This window comes from Eumetopias jubatus, unplaced genomic scaffold (genome assembly GCF_037043125.1).
Source record: "Eumetopias jubatus isolate StellerSeaLion01/CBP00866 unplaced genomic scaffold, mEumJub1_p1.0 scaffold_11, whole genome shotgun sequence".
Taxonomy (NCBI): Eukaryota; Metazoa; Chordata; class Mammalia; order Carnivora; family Otariidae; genus Eumetopias; species Eumetopias jubatus.
This window is the reverse complement of record NW_028274817.1, coordinates 88,154,190-88,169,634: the sequence shown is the minus strand read 5'-3', so window position 1 is coordinate 88,169,634 and position 15,445 is coordinate 88,154,190.

Genomic DNA, 15,445 nt, shown 5'->3' with positions numbered 1-15,445 from the left:
GTGTGCCTTTTGAATTTTGTATTTTTAATAACCATGAAGATGCTGATGTATTACCAGAATTGTTGATAAGAACAGGGTAAAACAGAATAAGTATATATATATATATATATATATATATATATAGAGAGAGAGAGAGAGAGAGAGAGAGAGAGAGAAGGGGGGGATAGAGAAGGGGGAGATTGATTTATTTTAAAGCATTAGTGCACACTATTATGGAGGCTTGGCAAGTCTTAAATCCGCAGGCCAGCAAGCTGGAGACCCAGGGAGAGTTGTAGTTCATGTACTTGGCTCACAGAATTTCTTCTTGCTTGGGGAGGTCAATGATCTATTTAGACCTTCAACTGATTGGATAAGGTCTACTCACATCATGGAGGGTAATCTACTCAAAGTCCATCAATTTAAATGTTAATCTCATCCAAGAAACACCCTCACAGAAAACATCCAGAATTATATTTGACCAAATATCTGGACGGTGTGGCCCAGCCAAGTTGGCACATAAAATTAACCATCACACTGCTTATTTTTAAAAATTTAAATCATTTACTAAAACATAATTTTGAAGAGTACTGTTCATGTATGTTATAGAATCTCAATTAGAATTTATCTGATATTTTCTCATAATTAGATTTCAGTTATGGGTTTGGGGCAAGAACATACAGAGGTAAAGTGCCCTTTTTACCATATCATAGTGGGGGGCCATGATATCACATAATGTGATCACTGGTGGTTTTGACCTTAATCATTTGGTTAAGGTGGTGTCCACATGTTTTTTGTACTGTAAAGTTACTATTTTCTCTTCCCATTCTCTATTCTTTCCAGGTGAGTCACTAAAGCCAGACAACACTAAAGAGGAGGGAATTAATCTCCACCTCCCTGAGGAGATAGTCTCAATATGTATATTACTTGGAATTCTTCTGTAAGGATTAATTCTTCTGTAAGGAATATTTGTCCCTACTCCCCCATTTATTTATTTATTGATTCAGTCATTTATATTGGTATTAACTCATGAATATTTATCTTAATTTTGGAGTTATAATCCAATGCTATTATTATTTATTTTGTTCCTCAAATTGTTCCAGCTTTGGCCATTGCGATCCTATTCAAGTTGGCTCTTGTGTACTTTTGAAAATCCCCTTGCATTTTTTTCAGCACTTCTGAGTTTTTTGGCACCACAAAAGGCTCCAGGCTCATCTTGTATTTACTCTGTCCTAGACTCCTAAGAGCCCTGATTCCTTTGATTGAAGAATGGTGTTAGAAACCAAGATCTGGGTGATGGGTGTGCTCATTGCTACTGGGATGTCACTGTTTCTAGGCCCTCTAAAAAGACAGAACTAGAAAATATATGTATGTGTGCTAATACATGAATACATATATATGCATAATTCTATCTGTATTGTATGTTAAACATGAGTTCACTCACATAAAGAAGATACGAGGAAATTGATGCAAGAAATTAAAATCAAGGGGTGCCTGGATGGCTCGGTCGGTTAAACATCTGCCTTTGGCTCAGGTCATGATCACAGAATCCTAGGATTAAGCCCCATGCTGGGCATCCTGCTCAGCAGGGAGCCTGCTTCTCCCTCTGTCTTTACCCCTCCCCCCACTTGTGCTCACTCTCTCTCTCAAATAAATAAAAACTTTAAAAAAATTAAAATCATGCCTTGCCATCCCAGTCTTCCACAATTTTTTCATCTATAACAAAAATAAATATGTAATTACATACATACATTATACACACATATACATAACATAAATGTGAGTTCATTCTGATATCTGTGACTTGAGTGCAGCACCGCAGAGTTCAATTTAGCTTTCTGCCCTCCCCCTTTGTGTATTTGTAACTACTTACTGTGGTACATGGTACCAGAGGCTCCTATTATCCACAGTTTATTTACTTATTTGTTCATTGCTATAATACATGTAAAATAGTTTCAGAATTACTATCCTATAGCACTGTGAGGAAAAAAAAACAAACCTTACAAACTAGAATACGATATTTACATATAGTTCTCTTTGTCTGTAGTCTGAGTAAAACACTGTTTTCTGAAGTTACTTTGGTCAGCTCCTTTGTTTTATTTTTCCGGTTTTATTGAGAAATAATTGACATACACCATTGTATAAGTTTAAGGTGTATAATATGATGGTTTGGTTTACATATGTTGTGAAAAGATTACTGTGAGAGGTTCCTCTTCTCATATAGATGCAATAAAAAAAAAAGAAAGGAGAAGAAAACAACTTTTCTCCTCGTCACGAGAACTCTTGCTCCTTTACCCCCACCCCTCTGCGAGGTTTTGTCATACATTTGTCATACAGTTAGAGGCTCTTGTCACAGTTGGTATTCCATCCATTTGTGACTTGAATCCATCACCACAGAGCTCCCCTGACACCTTTACTGATTTCTAAAAATTTGCATAAAGTTCACTCTGTATGGGTAGAGTCATGTATCTGTCACCTTGGGACAGTTCAATCACCCTAAAATTTTTCCTTTATTTTCTCCCCACTCCCCCACTCCCCTCCCAGGCCAGGGCCATTTTGAAGGGCTGGTTTCCAAGTCTGAAGAAACCATAACGCTGAAACTGCTGAGATGAGTGACAACTGGGGTACGAGAGAACAGAAAAATATGATTTCTTCTTTCTGGCTGCCCTCTAGAGGCTGAATGAGAAGCCTGCAACAACTCCCAGAAGAAATGAATGAAGGTCCGTAACCTTCAGTTGGACCTTTGTCTTTTTCATATGCTATATTACATTTGTTTAAGTAGCAAATGACTTGAATTACATGTTTGGTTTTTTTTTTTTTTCCTGAAAAACCGTAAAGATGAGAAGTCTACTCATGCATTCTGGTGGGGGGGGATCTATTATTATTATTAAAGAACATGACCTCATGACTTAAATCTTCAAGCAGTCCTGTGAGAGACCAGAGAGGGCATCTGTACTTTTGCATAGAGACTTTGCAATGGGCAAATAGGTATATCGTTTTTCTTAACAAGCCACTGACTTCAACTGAAAACATTTCAGTTGGCATTTGTGCATTTCTAGATATTAGTGAGATTAGTTTATGGCTTTCTTTTGTCTTTCTGTTTTTTCTTTGCTGTCTTTGGGCAGGTTTTAGTATAAGGATTTTCTTTCTTTTGAGAAATACATGAAGTTAGAATTCTGTAAAGATGACAAACTTGATGTGCGTAGCAACCCAAATTTAGTCTGCTTCTAGAGCTGATAGTTGGGGGTAAGTGAGGTTGTAATCTTCATGGGAGTCTCAGCTATAAGAACTTGGATGTAGCTTTCTCCTAGGTGAACTGGTTAAACCTTGGAAACCAGAGTGGGAGAGCCCCAGGGAGGGGATTAGAATGAAGCAGTTACTGGAAAACATTCAGGCCCCAAGGCATGGAGCTCAAGGTTGGGGGAAGGGCGACTGATGTTGGATCCCCTCAGGTGAGTTTCATTGTCTGGGCTTCGAAGAGACCAACAGGAGCTAAAAGGGTGGACTATAACTTCTCCCATGCCTGAGTCTGAGGAGGTGTTAGGAGGCCTGAGAGCAGGAGGGTTTTCTCCTAGCCTTCAGTAGGGTACTGGTAGTCTGCCTGTTGCTATGGGGAGCTCCTGCAGGGTGAGACCACTTTGTCTTCCAACACTTTGGGGCCTACTTCCCTTGTACTTTAATAACTAGATCTCAGCTCCAAGTAGAACTAGCACATCTGAGGGGGTCCAAGAAAGTAGAGAAAGGAGATCAGTCAGAACAAGGATAACACATGTCCAACAAAACTTGTTCAAGGTAACCACTTGAGTCGAAAAGTATGAACACAGGAAGAGTCACCTGTAGTGCAAAATATTTTCTGAGTCCATGTGAGTTCCCAAGTGCTTGATTCAGAAGCCAATTAGAAGATAAGAAAGGTCATTATTGCGATACAACTTGGTGGCCTGCAAACTCAAGCAGAAGAAACACTTCAAAGCATAGAGCAAAACACAATGATGGAAACCATGAGGAACTTGTCATGAGTTGGGGTGACTATATGCATGAGTTTCTTTAGGATATACTCAAGAGTAGAACTAGTGGATCATAAGGTAGGTGTATCATCATCTTTATCAGAATATGCTAAACCATTTTCTAAAAAGTTGGTACAAGTTTGCATATCCATCATCAGTTATAAGTTACCTTTGCTGCACATCCTCCCCAATATTTGGTACTATCAGACTTAAATGTTTGCCAATATGATATGTGTATAGTGGTATATCATCATGATATTCATTTGTATTCCCTCTTTAACAATGAGGTTAACAGTTTTTCTTATGTTTATTGTTTACTTAGATTTCCCATTTTTTGAAATGGCTATTTCAATGTTTTGCCCATTTTTTTTTTTAAAGATTTTATTTATTTATTTCACAGAGAGAGATAGCGAGAGCAGGAACACAAGCAGCGGGAGTGGGAGAGGGAGAAGCACGCCTCCCGCCGAGCAGGGAGCCCGATGTGGGGCTCGATCCCAGGATGCTGGGATCATGACCTGAGCCGAAGGCAGACACTCAACAACTGAGCCACCCAGGCGCCCCAAGTTTTGCCCATTTTTATAATGAGTTGTCTTTTTCCCCTTCATTTGTATGTAAGTATTCTTTACATATTCTGAATGTGAGTCCTTTGTCAATGAACGTGTTGCAAATATCTTCTCCCACTCTGTGGCTCGTCTCCTTATGGAGTCCTCTGGTGAATAAAAATTCTTAATTTTAATGTAGTCAAATGAATCAATTTTTTGCTTTATGGTTACTGCTTTTTGTGTCTTGTTTAAGAAAACTTTCCTTGGTCTCATGTCATGAAGATATTCTCCTATATTATATTCTAGAGGCTTCAAACTTTTGCCCACATTCAGTTTTATAATCCACCGGAGTGTATATCTAAGGTGTGAGGTAGGGATCCAGGTTATTGGCCTCTTTCAAGTTGCCAAATGTCCTTGCATGAGCAGTGGTCTTTTATTATCTCCCCACATTCTAATCAAGGCCCTCAACTGAGCACTCTCTGGCACTTCTCCTCCTCTCCTGCATTCTCATTAAATCAACATAGTTCACATCTTCCCTTTCTCTCACTTGGAATGGAGATTTCCCTGCCTCACTCTAAGACCCCTCATACAGGATAACACCACTTACCTCTTCCTAAAATTCTGAATCTATTATAGTATGCCCCTTTCCAATTCTGCTTACATTTTCCATGGCTTTAAGAATAGAATTTTAGCACACTGGTGTGTCATCAAATATCTTGGCAGGCTGTGCTCCTTCCACATTTCTTGCCCTATCTTCCCCTCTTTCTCTTTACAAACTCTGATCTTTCTATTCTATCCAATGACCTTGACCTTGCTTCTCTACTATTCATCTTTGAATTCCTGGTGCTTAACCCTTAGTAGGTACTCAACAATTGTCTGTTAAAATACAATTTAATCCACCCCACACAAAGTATGTGTTCTGGTCAGTGGCACAATCATAAGTTACAAATAAACGTTGGCTTAATGAATGAGTGACCATCTCTGTACTTATTATTCATTTTGGTGTCTAACATACCAAAGTAAGTCTTACCATAGTAAAGTTACTATGATTTACCTATCTCATGTAGTTGTGGGATCTGGTCCTTGGAGAGATAAAACAGTAAATTGCTAGTAGTCATATATGACATAGCATCATATATGTCATAGAGACGATGAATAAGATAGTGAACATGAGGCTGATTGAACAATCTGGATAATAAAGACAAGGAATGCTTACTAAGAGTGGGACTACTGAGAGGCAATGTCAAAAAAAAAAGCCTCCAGGAAGAGGTAGGCCTCAGCTGGATTTTGAAGGATGGTTAGGCCTAAGGAATCCCAACCAGTGGGAAAAGCAGATGCAAGGGTGGGCTTGAGCTTAGAGTCTGGTGGGACACTCGGGTAGGTGGTTATTGCCCCTGCAATCTGACCTTATGTTGTGCCACACAGGATCTGCCTGGCCAGATCCTATCCTGAGGGTTGTTGGCAGGACATGAGAGTGAGCAAAAGTCCTGATGTCATCAAAGAAGTAGAGCATTGTGGTTAAATGCATGGACTCTAGAGTCAGACCTAGGCTCAAATCCCAGGTTCATGCTTAACTACAGTGTGTCCATGAACAAGTTACCATGGTGCACTGAGCTGTGTCCCCCACAAAATTCAAATGTTGGAGTCCTAACCTCTAATGTGATGTTATTTGGAGGTGGGGCCTTTGGGGGGTAATTAGATTTAGATAAGGTCAAGAGGACGGGGCATCATGATGGAATTAGTTCCCTTATAAGAAGAGACACCAGAGAGCTTGCTCCTGGCCACGTCAGGACACAGCCAGAAGGTGGTTGTCTGCAAGCAAGGAAGAAAACTCTCACCAGAACCCGACCATGCTGGTGCCCTGATCTCTGACTTTCCAGACTCCAGAAGGGTGAGAAATTAATTTCTGTTGTTTAAGCCACCTGCTCTGTCATATTTTGTTATAGCAGCTTGAGCTGACTATGACGCCTGTCTTCCTTAAGCCATGCTTTCCTCACCCATGAAAAGAATTACATCCCAGGGCTTCTGTGAGAAGTAAATGCAAGCAAAAAACAAACAAGCAAACCCCATCCCAAAAGTCAGACTGGTTCCTGGCACACAGTAAACAATAAATCTGCTATGGGAGACGAGGTGGAGTTACCCTTAGGAGATGGAAATAGGGGCAGGGCAAACACATCATAACTGCAGGGATCCTCTTTAGCATCATAGATTCTGCAAAGGAGACCAGATCAGTTTCCTTGGTCTCCATGGGGTGGAATCAGTAGTCTTTATTCTAGACCCATCACTAACAACCTCTCCTGGGGTTGGAGGACAGCTAAGGGATGAATGGATCCGACAGAGTCATTCATGACAAGGTTGGGTCAAACCACACAGATGGTGTCCAAGTCATTTACATTAGATCTGTCAGGCCAGAGTCTAAAGAAACTCAGCCAAGCACACAATTTTAATGAAAAATAAAAACTCAAGTCCAGTCATGGCTCCCATTGCTATTGCATTTCATTACCATCAGACACAACCCCCTTTGGACCATTCAAAGGATTGGACAGCTTCCTCAATTGGGCAAAAATGGGGCAGCTTCTTTGATGCTTTAAATCTATCTGTGAGCCAGGCCTCTGGAGATGAGGTCATCCCTCCAAACTCCTGCTGCTTTTGATGAAGGCTTCGGACCCCATACTTAATTGTCTTGGTCTTCCCCCAGAGAAATGGATTCTTCAGTAAAATAGGAGTGTAGATATGTCACATGAAGACATGTACAAGAACATTCATAACAGCTTTATTTGTAATAGCTCCAAACTAGCAACAACCCAATGTCCCTGGATGGATGAATGGATAAACCATACACAACACCACCACATGATGGAAGACTACTCAGCAATAACAAGGAACAAAGTACAGATACACACAATATGGATAAATCTCAAAAACATGTTGAGTGACAGAAGCTGTAGGCAAAGGAGTAAACACTATGTGATTCCATTTATGGGAAGTTCAAAAACAGGCAAAACAACTCCATGGTGAGTGAATCCAGCATCGTGGTTCCCTTCGTTGTGGGTGGGTGGGGGTTCAGTAATGAATGGGGAATGAAAATATTCTGTATCTTGATGCCACTCACATGAGTATATATATCTGAAAAACGCATCACACTGTACACTGAAGTTGTGTGCCTTTTTGGTGTCTAAGTTTTATCTCAGTTAAAATAGGAAGAAATGGGGCACCTGGCTGGCTCAGTCCATAGAGCATACGACTCTTGATCTCAGGGTTCTGAGTTCGAGCCCGTGTTGGGTGCAGAGCCTACTTAAAAAAAAAAAAAAATGGGAACAAGAAAAGAAAGAACAGGGGTGAGAATCTGGAAATGAAGTCATCAATGCACCCAGCAAAGCACAAAACGGGATTAGCCAGAAGTGCCATGTCGGCGCATCCTCTGCAGAGGGGAGTTGCAGTGTGGTGGCCTGTGAATGGAGCCAGTGTTCTGGTCTGCTTCCCAAGGGGGCCTGCTGTGAATTTGGCCCAAGGGGCCAGGCTTGATTTGACCTCGGGGCCAGGATCTGGCTCCACCAGGCCAGCGTTCCTCAGCCTCCAGAAATGGTTATCGCACACTCTTTCTGGGAAGATGGATAATTTTTGTAAAAATTACAGGGGCTTTTGCCAACTCCATTCAGCCTCTTAACCTTTTGGCAGCTGCTTCAAGGAACGTCACAGAGCCAGTTGAGACAGTTTCCAGAGTGCAACAGAGTGGGCATTAATCCCACAGTTTTGCTGCCAAACAGGAAGAGAAATGGCGACTTACAAAAAAAAAAAAAAAAGGCAAAGAAATAGTAGAATAGTTGGAGGCCAAGACTGCTTTTCACTGAAGGGCCAGGGTCCATCCCAAACTCAGAGCCGAGTTCTGTGTTGGGCTCAGTCTCCTCCTAATCTCAGAGGGCTGGCTCCTCTGACTTCCAACGTATAGCTTTCATGCACAGGTTCACGGAAAGCTCTATTATGGGCACTTGGATGGACAATACTCTTACTGTAACTGTAGCCAAAAATTATGCACGTGCAACCTAGACAAAAATTATCTATGTATTAATACCCTCTTTTTCTCTGAGCCCACGAAGGCCATAGGAACTATGGTTCTCCCACATCACTCAGGACGCTCAGGGGCAGCACACAACTCAGATGGGACCTGAGAGAAAGTAGGCTAGGACTGTAGCAAATGAAACAAAAGGAATGATACATGTGGAAATTAGTTTTTTTCCAACTTCCATTGTTAGTCACCCAGTTTCCGGAATTCTTCTGAAACTTGGTGTTGATTTGCTTTTAATTCCTGGGACTTAACTTGAAAATACTCATCAAAACGGGTTCAGACTTTTTTAAAAATAAGTTTTTATCTCGGTTCAAGAAAACAGCAAATCTTGGTGCCTCTGATGAAGTCTGTCTCGAAGTTAAGGCCAAGACTCGGAAGCTTGGTCAGGTCCCAGTCGGCCGGCCAGACTGTGGAAGGTGAGAAAAATCCCTGCTCTTTAAAAATGTCTGCATTTTTTTTCATAATAAAAGCAATACATCTAGATGATTTCTATTTTCTTCTTGATCTGTATTAATATTTTCAATTTTTCTATAATGAACACATATTTGGTATTTTCATTAGACTATTTTTTTTAAGTTCCCAAAGAATATTTGTTAAATACAGAAAAGTAGAAATGATTTTTTAAGAATTCAAAACCCCATTATCTAAATCCAACCACTGCTAATATTTCGGTATCTTTACTTCCAGTCTTATTTCTATGCAAGACTTTATTTATTAAAAAAAAAAAGAAAAACCACACAAAACCAGAAACAGCTCAACACATACAGAACGTTTGGTGATCTGTTAGTTTCACTGAGCATTGGTTCATAAGCATTTTCTCATGGTGTTGTAACTCCTCCATAAACAGTATTTCAATTTAGTTACATATATAATTATGTGAATGCAACCCAAATTACTTAGTCATTTCTCTGCTCTCGGGAATTTAAATTATACACAACTCTTTGCTATTTAAAATAATGGTGTGAGTATAATTTCAGTGCATAAATCTTCTCTTTCTTTTATTTAACATTTTGTGGTGTTGCATTAAAAAAAATTTTTTTTGAGGGCGCTTGGGTAGCTCAGTTGGTTAAGCGTCCGACTCTTGGTTTCAGCTCAGGTCGTGATCTCAGGGTCTTGAGATCGAGCCCCGTGTTGGGCTCCGCGCTCAGCGTAGAGTCTGCATAGAGTCTGCTTAGGATTCTCTCTCTCCCCCTCCCTCTGTCTCCCCACTCATGCTCTCTCTTTCTCTCAAATAAATAAATAAAATCTTAAAAAAAAACTTTTGAAGAAGTTATAGATTTATATAGTTTGGAGAGTCATATAGTGCTGCAGGGTTTGTTACAAAAACCAGCTGCCCCCACCCTTCCCCCTCCATTTGCCTTGCCCCCAGGCAAAAACATCTTTTAGCTAATTCTTTTACTTGCTATCACTTCTCTAAATAATGGGTTCGAATGGATGCTTTTGATTTTTCTGTTGTTAGCATCATTGAATCACCACTGTGGAAGATGAAGATTTTTTTTAGCTTTACTTTTCTTCTCCCTGGCTCCCTCTTCATGCACGCTCTTCCCATACTCCCAATGTAGATATGTCATCATTCTGATTAAATCAATATTTAGTGTTGTTAAAAGAAAATTTTCCACAGACAATTTACTGATCTGATAAGCTTTTATTCAGTGATTCATGAATTAGGCTGCATCCATCTAGCAGATAGAAAGGAACTCCAAAAAGTTGTGCAAGGCAAGAGATTTTTATAGACCAAAGTGAGCAGGAGTAAGGGAGTTATACTGGGCCTTTACTGCTTGGTTATATGGTGAAAAGGGAAGTTGTTTTTTTGTTTTTGTTTTTGTTTTTTTTTTTTTTAGAGAGAGAGAGAGAGAGCACGCAAGGTGGGGCAGGGATAGAGGGAGAGAGAGAATCTTTTTTTTTTTTTTAGGATTTATTTATTTATTTATTTTAGATAACGAGAGAGTACAAGCTGGGGGAGGGACAGAGGGAGAGGGAGAGAAGCAGACTCCCCGCTGAGCACAAAGCCCAACATGGGGCTCGATCCCAGGACCCCAAGATCATGACCTGAAACCAAGAGTCAGACGCTTAACCAACTGAGCCACCCAGGCACATGGGGAGAGAGAATCTTAAGCAGGCTCCACACCCAGTGTGCAGCCCATCACAGGGCTCTATCCCATAACACTAAGATCACGACCTGAACCAAAATCAAGAGTCAGATGCTTAACCAACTGAGCCACCCAGGAGCCCCAAAAAAGGGAAGTCTTGAAGCTTGTGCTGAGCAGGCTAAGTGCTGATTTGTTGATCTAGGACTTCCTTTTCCAGGAGAGCCGAGCATAGAAACTTGGTTAAGTTTTGGTTTGCTGCCACAGGGCTTAGCATGAGTGACTCCATCTTGGGTCTAATCTGGTGCCTTTAACAGTGTTTAGATAACTCTATCTATGTAAATGCCCTGTAGTATACAATGCTCACTTTTCCTTTCCTGGGAAACTTCTAATTTTCTCAGAAGTTCTTAATTGTGTTAATTCTTTTGCTTGTTTCTCTCTATACTTATTGTTAATTCAAATTCAAAGCCTTCACCAATGGTCTAAATCTTCTCTCAAAACATTCAGATGCTTCAGGTTTGCGTGAGTTGCATCTTCCTGACAGAATGGTTGAAGTCTTCTGACCTGCTTCCCTGTGCACTGGGTGGCCCCATACCTGGCACACGGCTGTCTTCTGCCACCAGGGACTCCTTTCCCCTTTGTCCCGTGCCCAAGCCCTTGTTTCCTACACCTCGGGCCTCCTTTATCTTGGTCTACTGCTCTCTTTGGTAGAACACATCCTCCCATAGCTTCCTAAGACAGGATGCTTGAGAATGGAAACTTCTAGAATTTGGATGTCTGGAATTGATAGTTTAGATATAGGACTGATTGATGGTTTATTTGGGGTAGAGAATTGAAGGGGGGAAATAATTTTCTTTCAGAATTTTGAAGTTGTTGTCTTCTGGCTTCTAGTGTTGTGAGAAGTTTGAGGCTATTCTAACTTCTGACCCTTTTTCGGTGACCATTTGCCCCACCCCCAGCCTCCTGAAACTTGTAGGGTCCTTCCTTTGTCCCCAGGGCTCTCAACACTCATGCATTGTAATGGGCACTCCAAAAGTCCTTCCAATGTCAACACTAATGATGTTTCATTCTGGGAAATTTAATTTTCTTGTTGATGATCTCCCCCTGTGTGTGTGTGTCTATTTGTCTGTGTGTGTTTCTGTTTGTGTGTCTGTGTGTGCACATGTGTGTCTCCATGTCTGTGTCAGTATCTGTGTTTGGGTATGTGTGTCTGTGTTTCTGTATGTGTCTTTGTGTGTTTATGTCACTGTGTGTGTGTTCTCTTTGGAACTCCTCTTATTGGATATGGGACCTCCTGGACTAATTCTGTAATTAAGTTTTTTTTCTCATTTTTAGTCTGACTTTTGCTCTGCTTCCTAGGAATTTTTCTACTGCTCAACCCTAGGGAAATTTGGGGCACCAAAATATGTGATAATAATAAATTATAACCCATTGAATAAAATAATCTTCCCATTATTATTCTGGACATAAAAGAGATATGAAAGCAAAAAGAAAATAAGAATCCACGAGTCCATATTTACATAAATGTATTAATAAGTAAGTCAGGAGGAAGAAAAGTTCTTTTGCTTTACAGTAGAATGCCAACTAATACATGTAAAAGGAATAATAAAATTTAAAAAAAATCATCATTTGGCAACCACCATAGTAATAATTTATTCAGGCAAAATCGTCAATGGATGCTAAAACAAATGGGAGGAATTTTGATAAATAGAGGATATTTACAACATCTCAAAGGACTTCTTCTCCAATTACAGATTAAATTTACAGTGCTGGGACCTGGTAGACCTCAAGTTAGCCAAGTGAACATTATGAATAATGGGACAAACTGACCTCATATGTTTTCTGATAGGGAACAACAGACAAACCCAAACTGAGGGAAATTCTACAAAATAACAAGCCTCTCCTCTTCAAAGATGTCAAGCTGATGAAACACACACACACACACACACACACACACACACGCAGGCTGAGAAAATGCTCCAGATTAAAGGAGACACGCCAACTAAATGCAGTATATGATCCTGAATTTTATCCTGGGCCAGAAAAAAATTTCTATGAAGAATATTACTGGAGAAATTAGAAAAATTTGAATAACGGCTGTGGTCAGATAACAATGTTGCATCAATGTTAATCTCCTGATTTTGAGAATTGTGCTGTGGTTATGTAAGCCTTTATTTTATTTTTAGGACATAAACCCTGAAGTTTTTAGGAGCACATCTGCAACTTATTCTAAGATGGTTCAGAAAACAATGGCTGAGGTGGGGGGGATGTGGGAGGGGGAGAGAAAGAGAGAGAGAAAGATGGAGGAGGAGAGACAGGGAGGGAGGGAAAGAAAGAGAAATGAAGAGGGAGAAAATGAGAAAGCAAACATGGAAAGAAGTAAACAACTGAGAATACCAATACAGGGTCTATGGAATTTATGTGTACTTTTCTTTCAACTTTCCTGAAAGCCTGAAATTATTTCAAACCAATATTAGAAAAAAAAAAAACAAACAGAAAAAGAGAAGGAAGGGGGACCTAAAAAGACGACGAGGTGCTCTGGCCAGCCTATGGGGATTGTCAGCTGTGATCTTCCCTGTAGAGACGTGAGTTGGGGTGGTTGGGGGGCTTGCGATGGCAGGAGTTTTTAGCTTTTTCCCTGGGGGCTCTTTGGCCAGTTCTCCTGCCTGGGGTGGGAGGTGGAAGGACAGAGAGCCTGCCAGCGCAGGGGAAGGCATGGAGCATCTGCTGTGCACACGTGCCCTCAATCCCCCAGTTTTCAGTGTGACCTACTATTCTAATCTCTGTGCTGTCCCTAAAGACCCTTGGACTCACTCTCCCCAGGGAAGGAGTTTCTGATCTTTTGTTGGCTCTTGGAGGGCCATCACTTGGCCATTACTTAGCTGTGAAGGTTGGGGTGGGGGTCGGCGGGCAGGGGGTGGGAGATCTGGGTTCCATTTGCTACTTCTTTTTTTAAATTTAAATTCAATTTAATTAATTAACATATAGTGTATTATTCATTTTAGAGGTAGAATTTAGTGATTCATCAGTAGCATAGAACACCCAGGGCTCATTCCTTATGCCCATCCCCCAGTCTCCCCATCCCCCCACCCCTCGCCCCTCCCACAACCCTGTTTGTTCCCTAGACTTAAGAGTCTCTTATGGTTTGTCTCCCTCTCTGATTTCATCTTATTTTAGTTTTCCTTCCCTTCCCCTTATGTTTATCTGTTTTGTTTCTTAAATTCCACATATGAGTGAGATCATAGGGTATTTGTCTTTCTCTGACTGACCATTTGCTTCTTAAAATAGCCTTTTAAGACTTATCCTTATTTCAGCCTTCCCCCTCACTTCTTGAAGGATCTGGTGCCACCAACTCCTCAACTTTTTGAGAGATTCTGTGGTGTAAATTGTGATGGTTCTCGATATTCTTTGCTGCCAGCTTCAGATTCCGTTCTTTTGGTCCTGCTAAGTTATTTGCTTTCCAGCGTTCAAAGTTTTGTTTCTATTTTTTTCCTCTCATTTCCTCCTGTGTGTTAGTCAATGCCTATTAAAAATTCCACTTACTCTCATTTTTGTAGAGGTTACAAGTGTTCAGTCGTGATTTTTAACAGTCAGTCTGTGACTAAATCTCTCTGCATTCTTGATTACTTCCTTTGGGTAGCATCCCAGAAGTGAAATTATTGGGTAGAGTACGCAATCCTTTTTGAGGCTCTTGATGAACTTTGCCAAATTAATTTTCATTAAGATTATATTTTCACCAAATTTCCATGACTTGCCTCTTTTCCTGACTATTTTCCCTGCCTTGGGTAGAATTGTTACAAAAATAAAATACGAAAATATGCGTTATTTTAACCAGGGGAATGTGAACTCACTTTTGGCACATATTCCCCCCTCGAGAATGATTTTTGAGAGAGAAGCTCCAGGTAGGGGCTTGAGGCAGAAAGGTGGATTCGGCTAAATAGGGGGAGTGCAAGGGTGTGAAGGGGGATTTTAACTTGTGCTATACGCTCTCTCTACGCAAGGTACCATGGTTTGTGTGTAGAGGGGGAAGGAAGCAGAAGTGAGTATGTGAGCCCCAGGTCTCTGCTGCTTTCCAGTGTGGTAGGGGCGGCCCTGGCTCGAGTATGGGCACATTCACTTGAGCCAATTGAGTAAGAGAGGAGCAGAGAAAGAGCAGTAGCAATGAAAAGGCTTGTAGTCCATGAGCTTCACCCTAGAGTAAGCCCCAAATGGGAGACCTGAGCCTTCCTTTTTTTTTTTTAAAGATTTTATTTATTTATTTGGGAGAGAGAGAGAGAGACAGAGAGGGAGAGCACAGAGGGAGAATGAGAGGGAGAAGCAGATGCCCCAGTGAGCAGAGAGCCCAATGCGGGGCTTGATCCCAGGACCCTGAGATCATGACCCAAGCGGAGGGTAGACACTTAACCTACTGAGCCACCCAGGCACCCCGTGAGTTGTCCTTTTAATCCAACTCAGTTTCCATGTTTTTTTTCATAGTCAGGACCATCTTATCACATGGGTAAAGCTTTCACATTTTGGGTGATGTCTTTTGTTGTATACAGCACAGCTCCAATATGCAAGCCAGCTTCCTCACCTGGTGCTCAACCCCAATTTCTGCCTCATTCCCCGAGTTGCTTTTTTTTTTTTTAGTTTTTATTTTGGAATAATTTTAGACGGACCCAAACGTTCCACACCAGTATACAGAATTCCCATCCGATTTCCCCTAATGTGAACATCTTACCAACCATAGGACAATTATTAAAACTAAGAAATTAAGATTGATGAAATCCG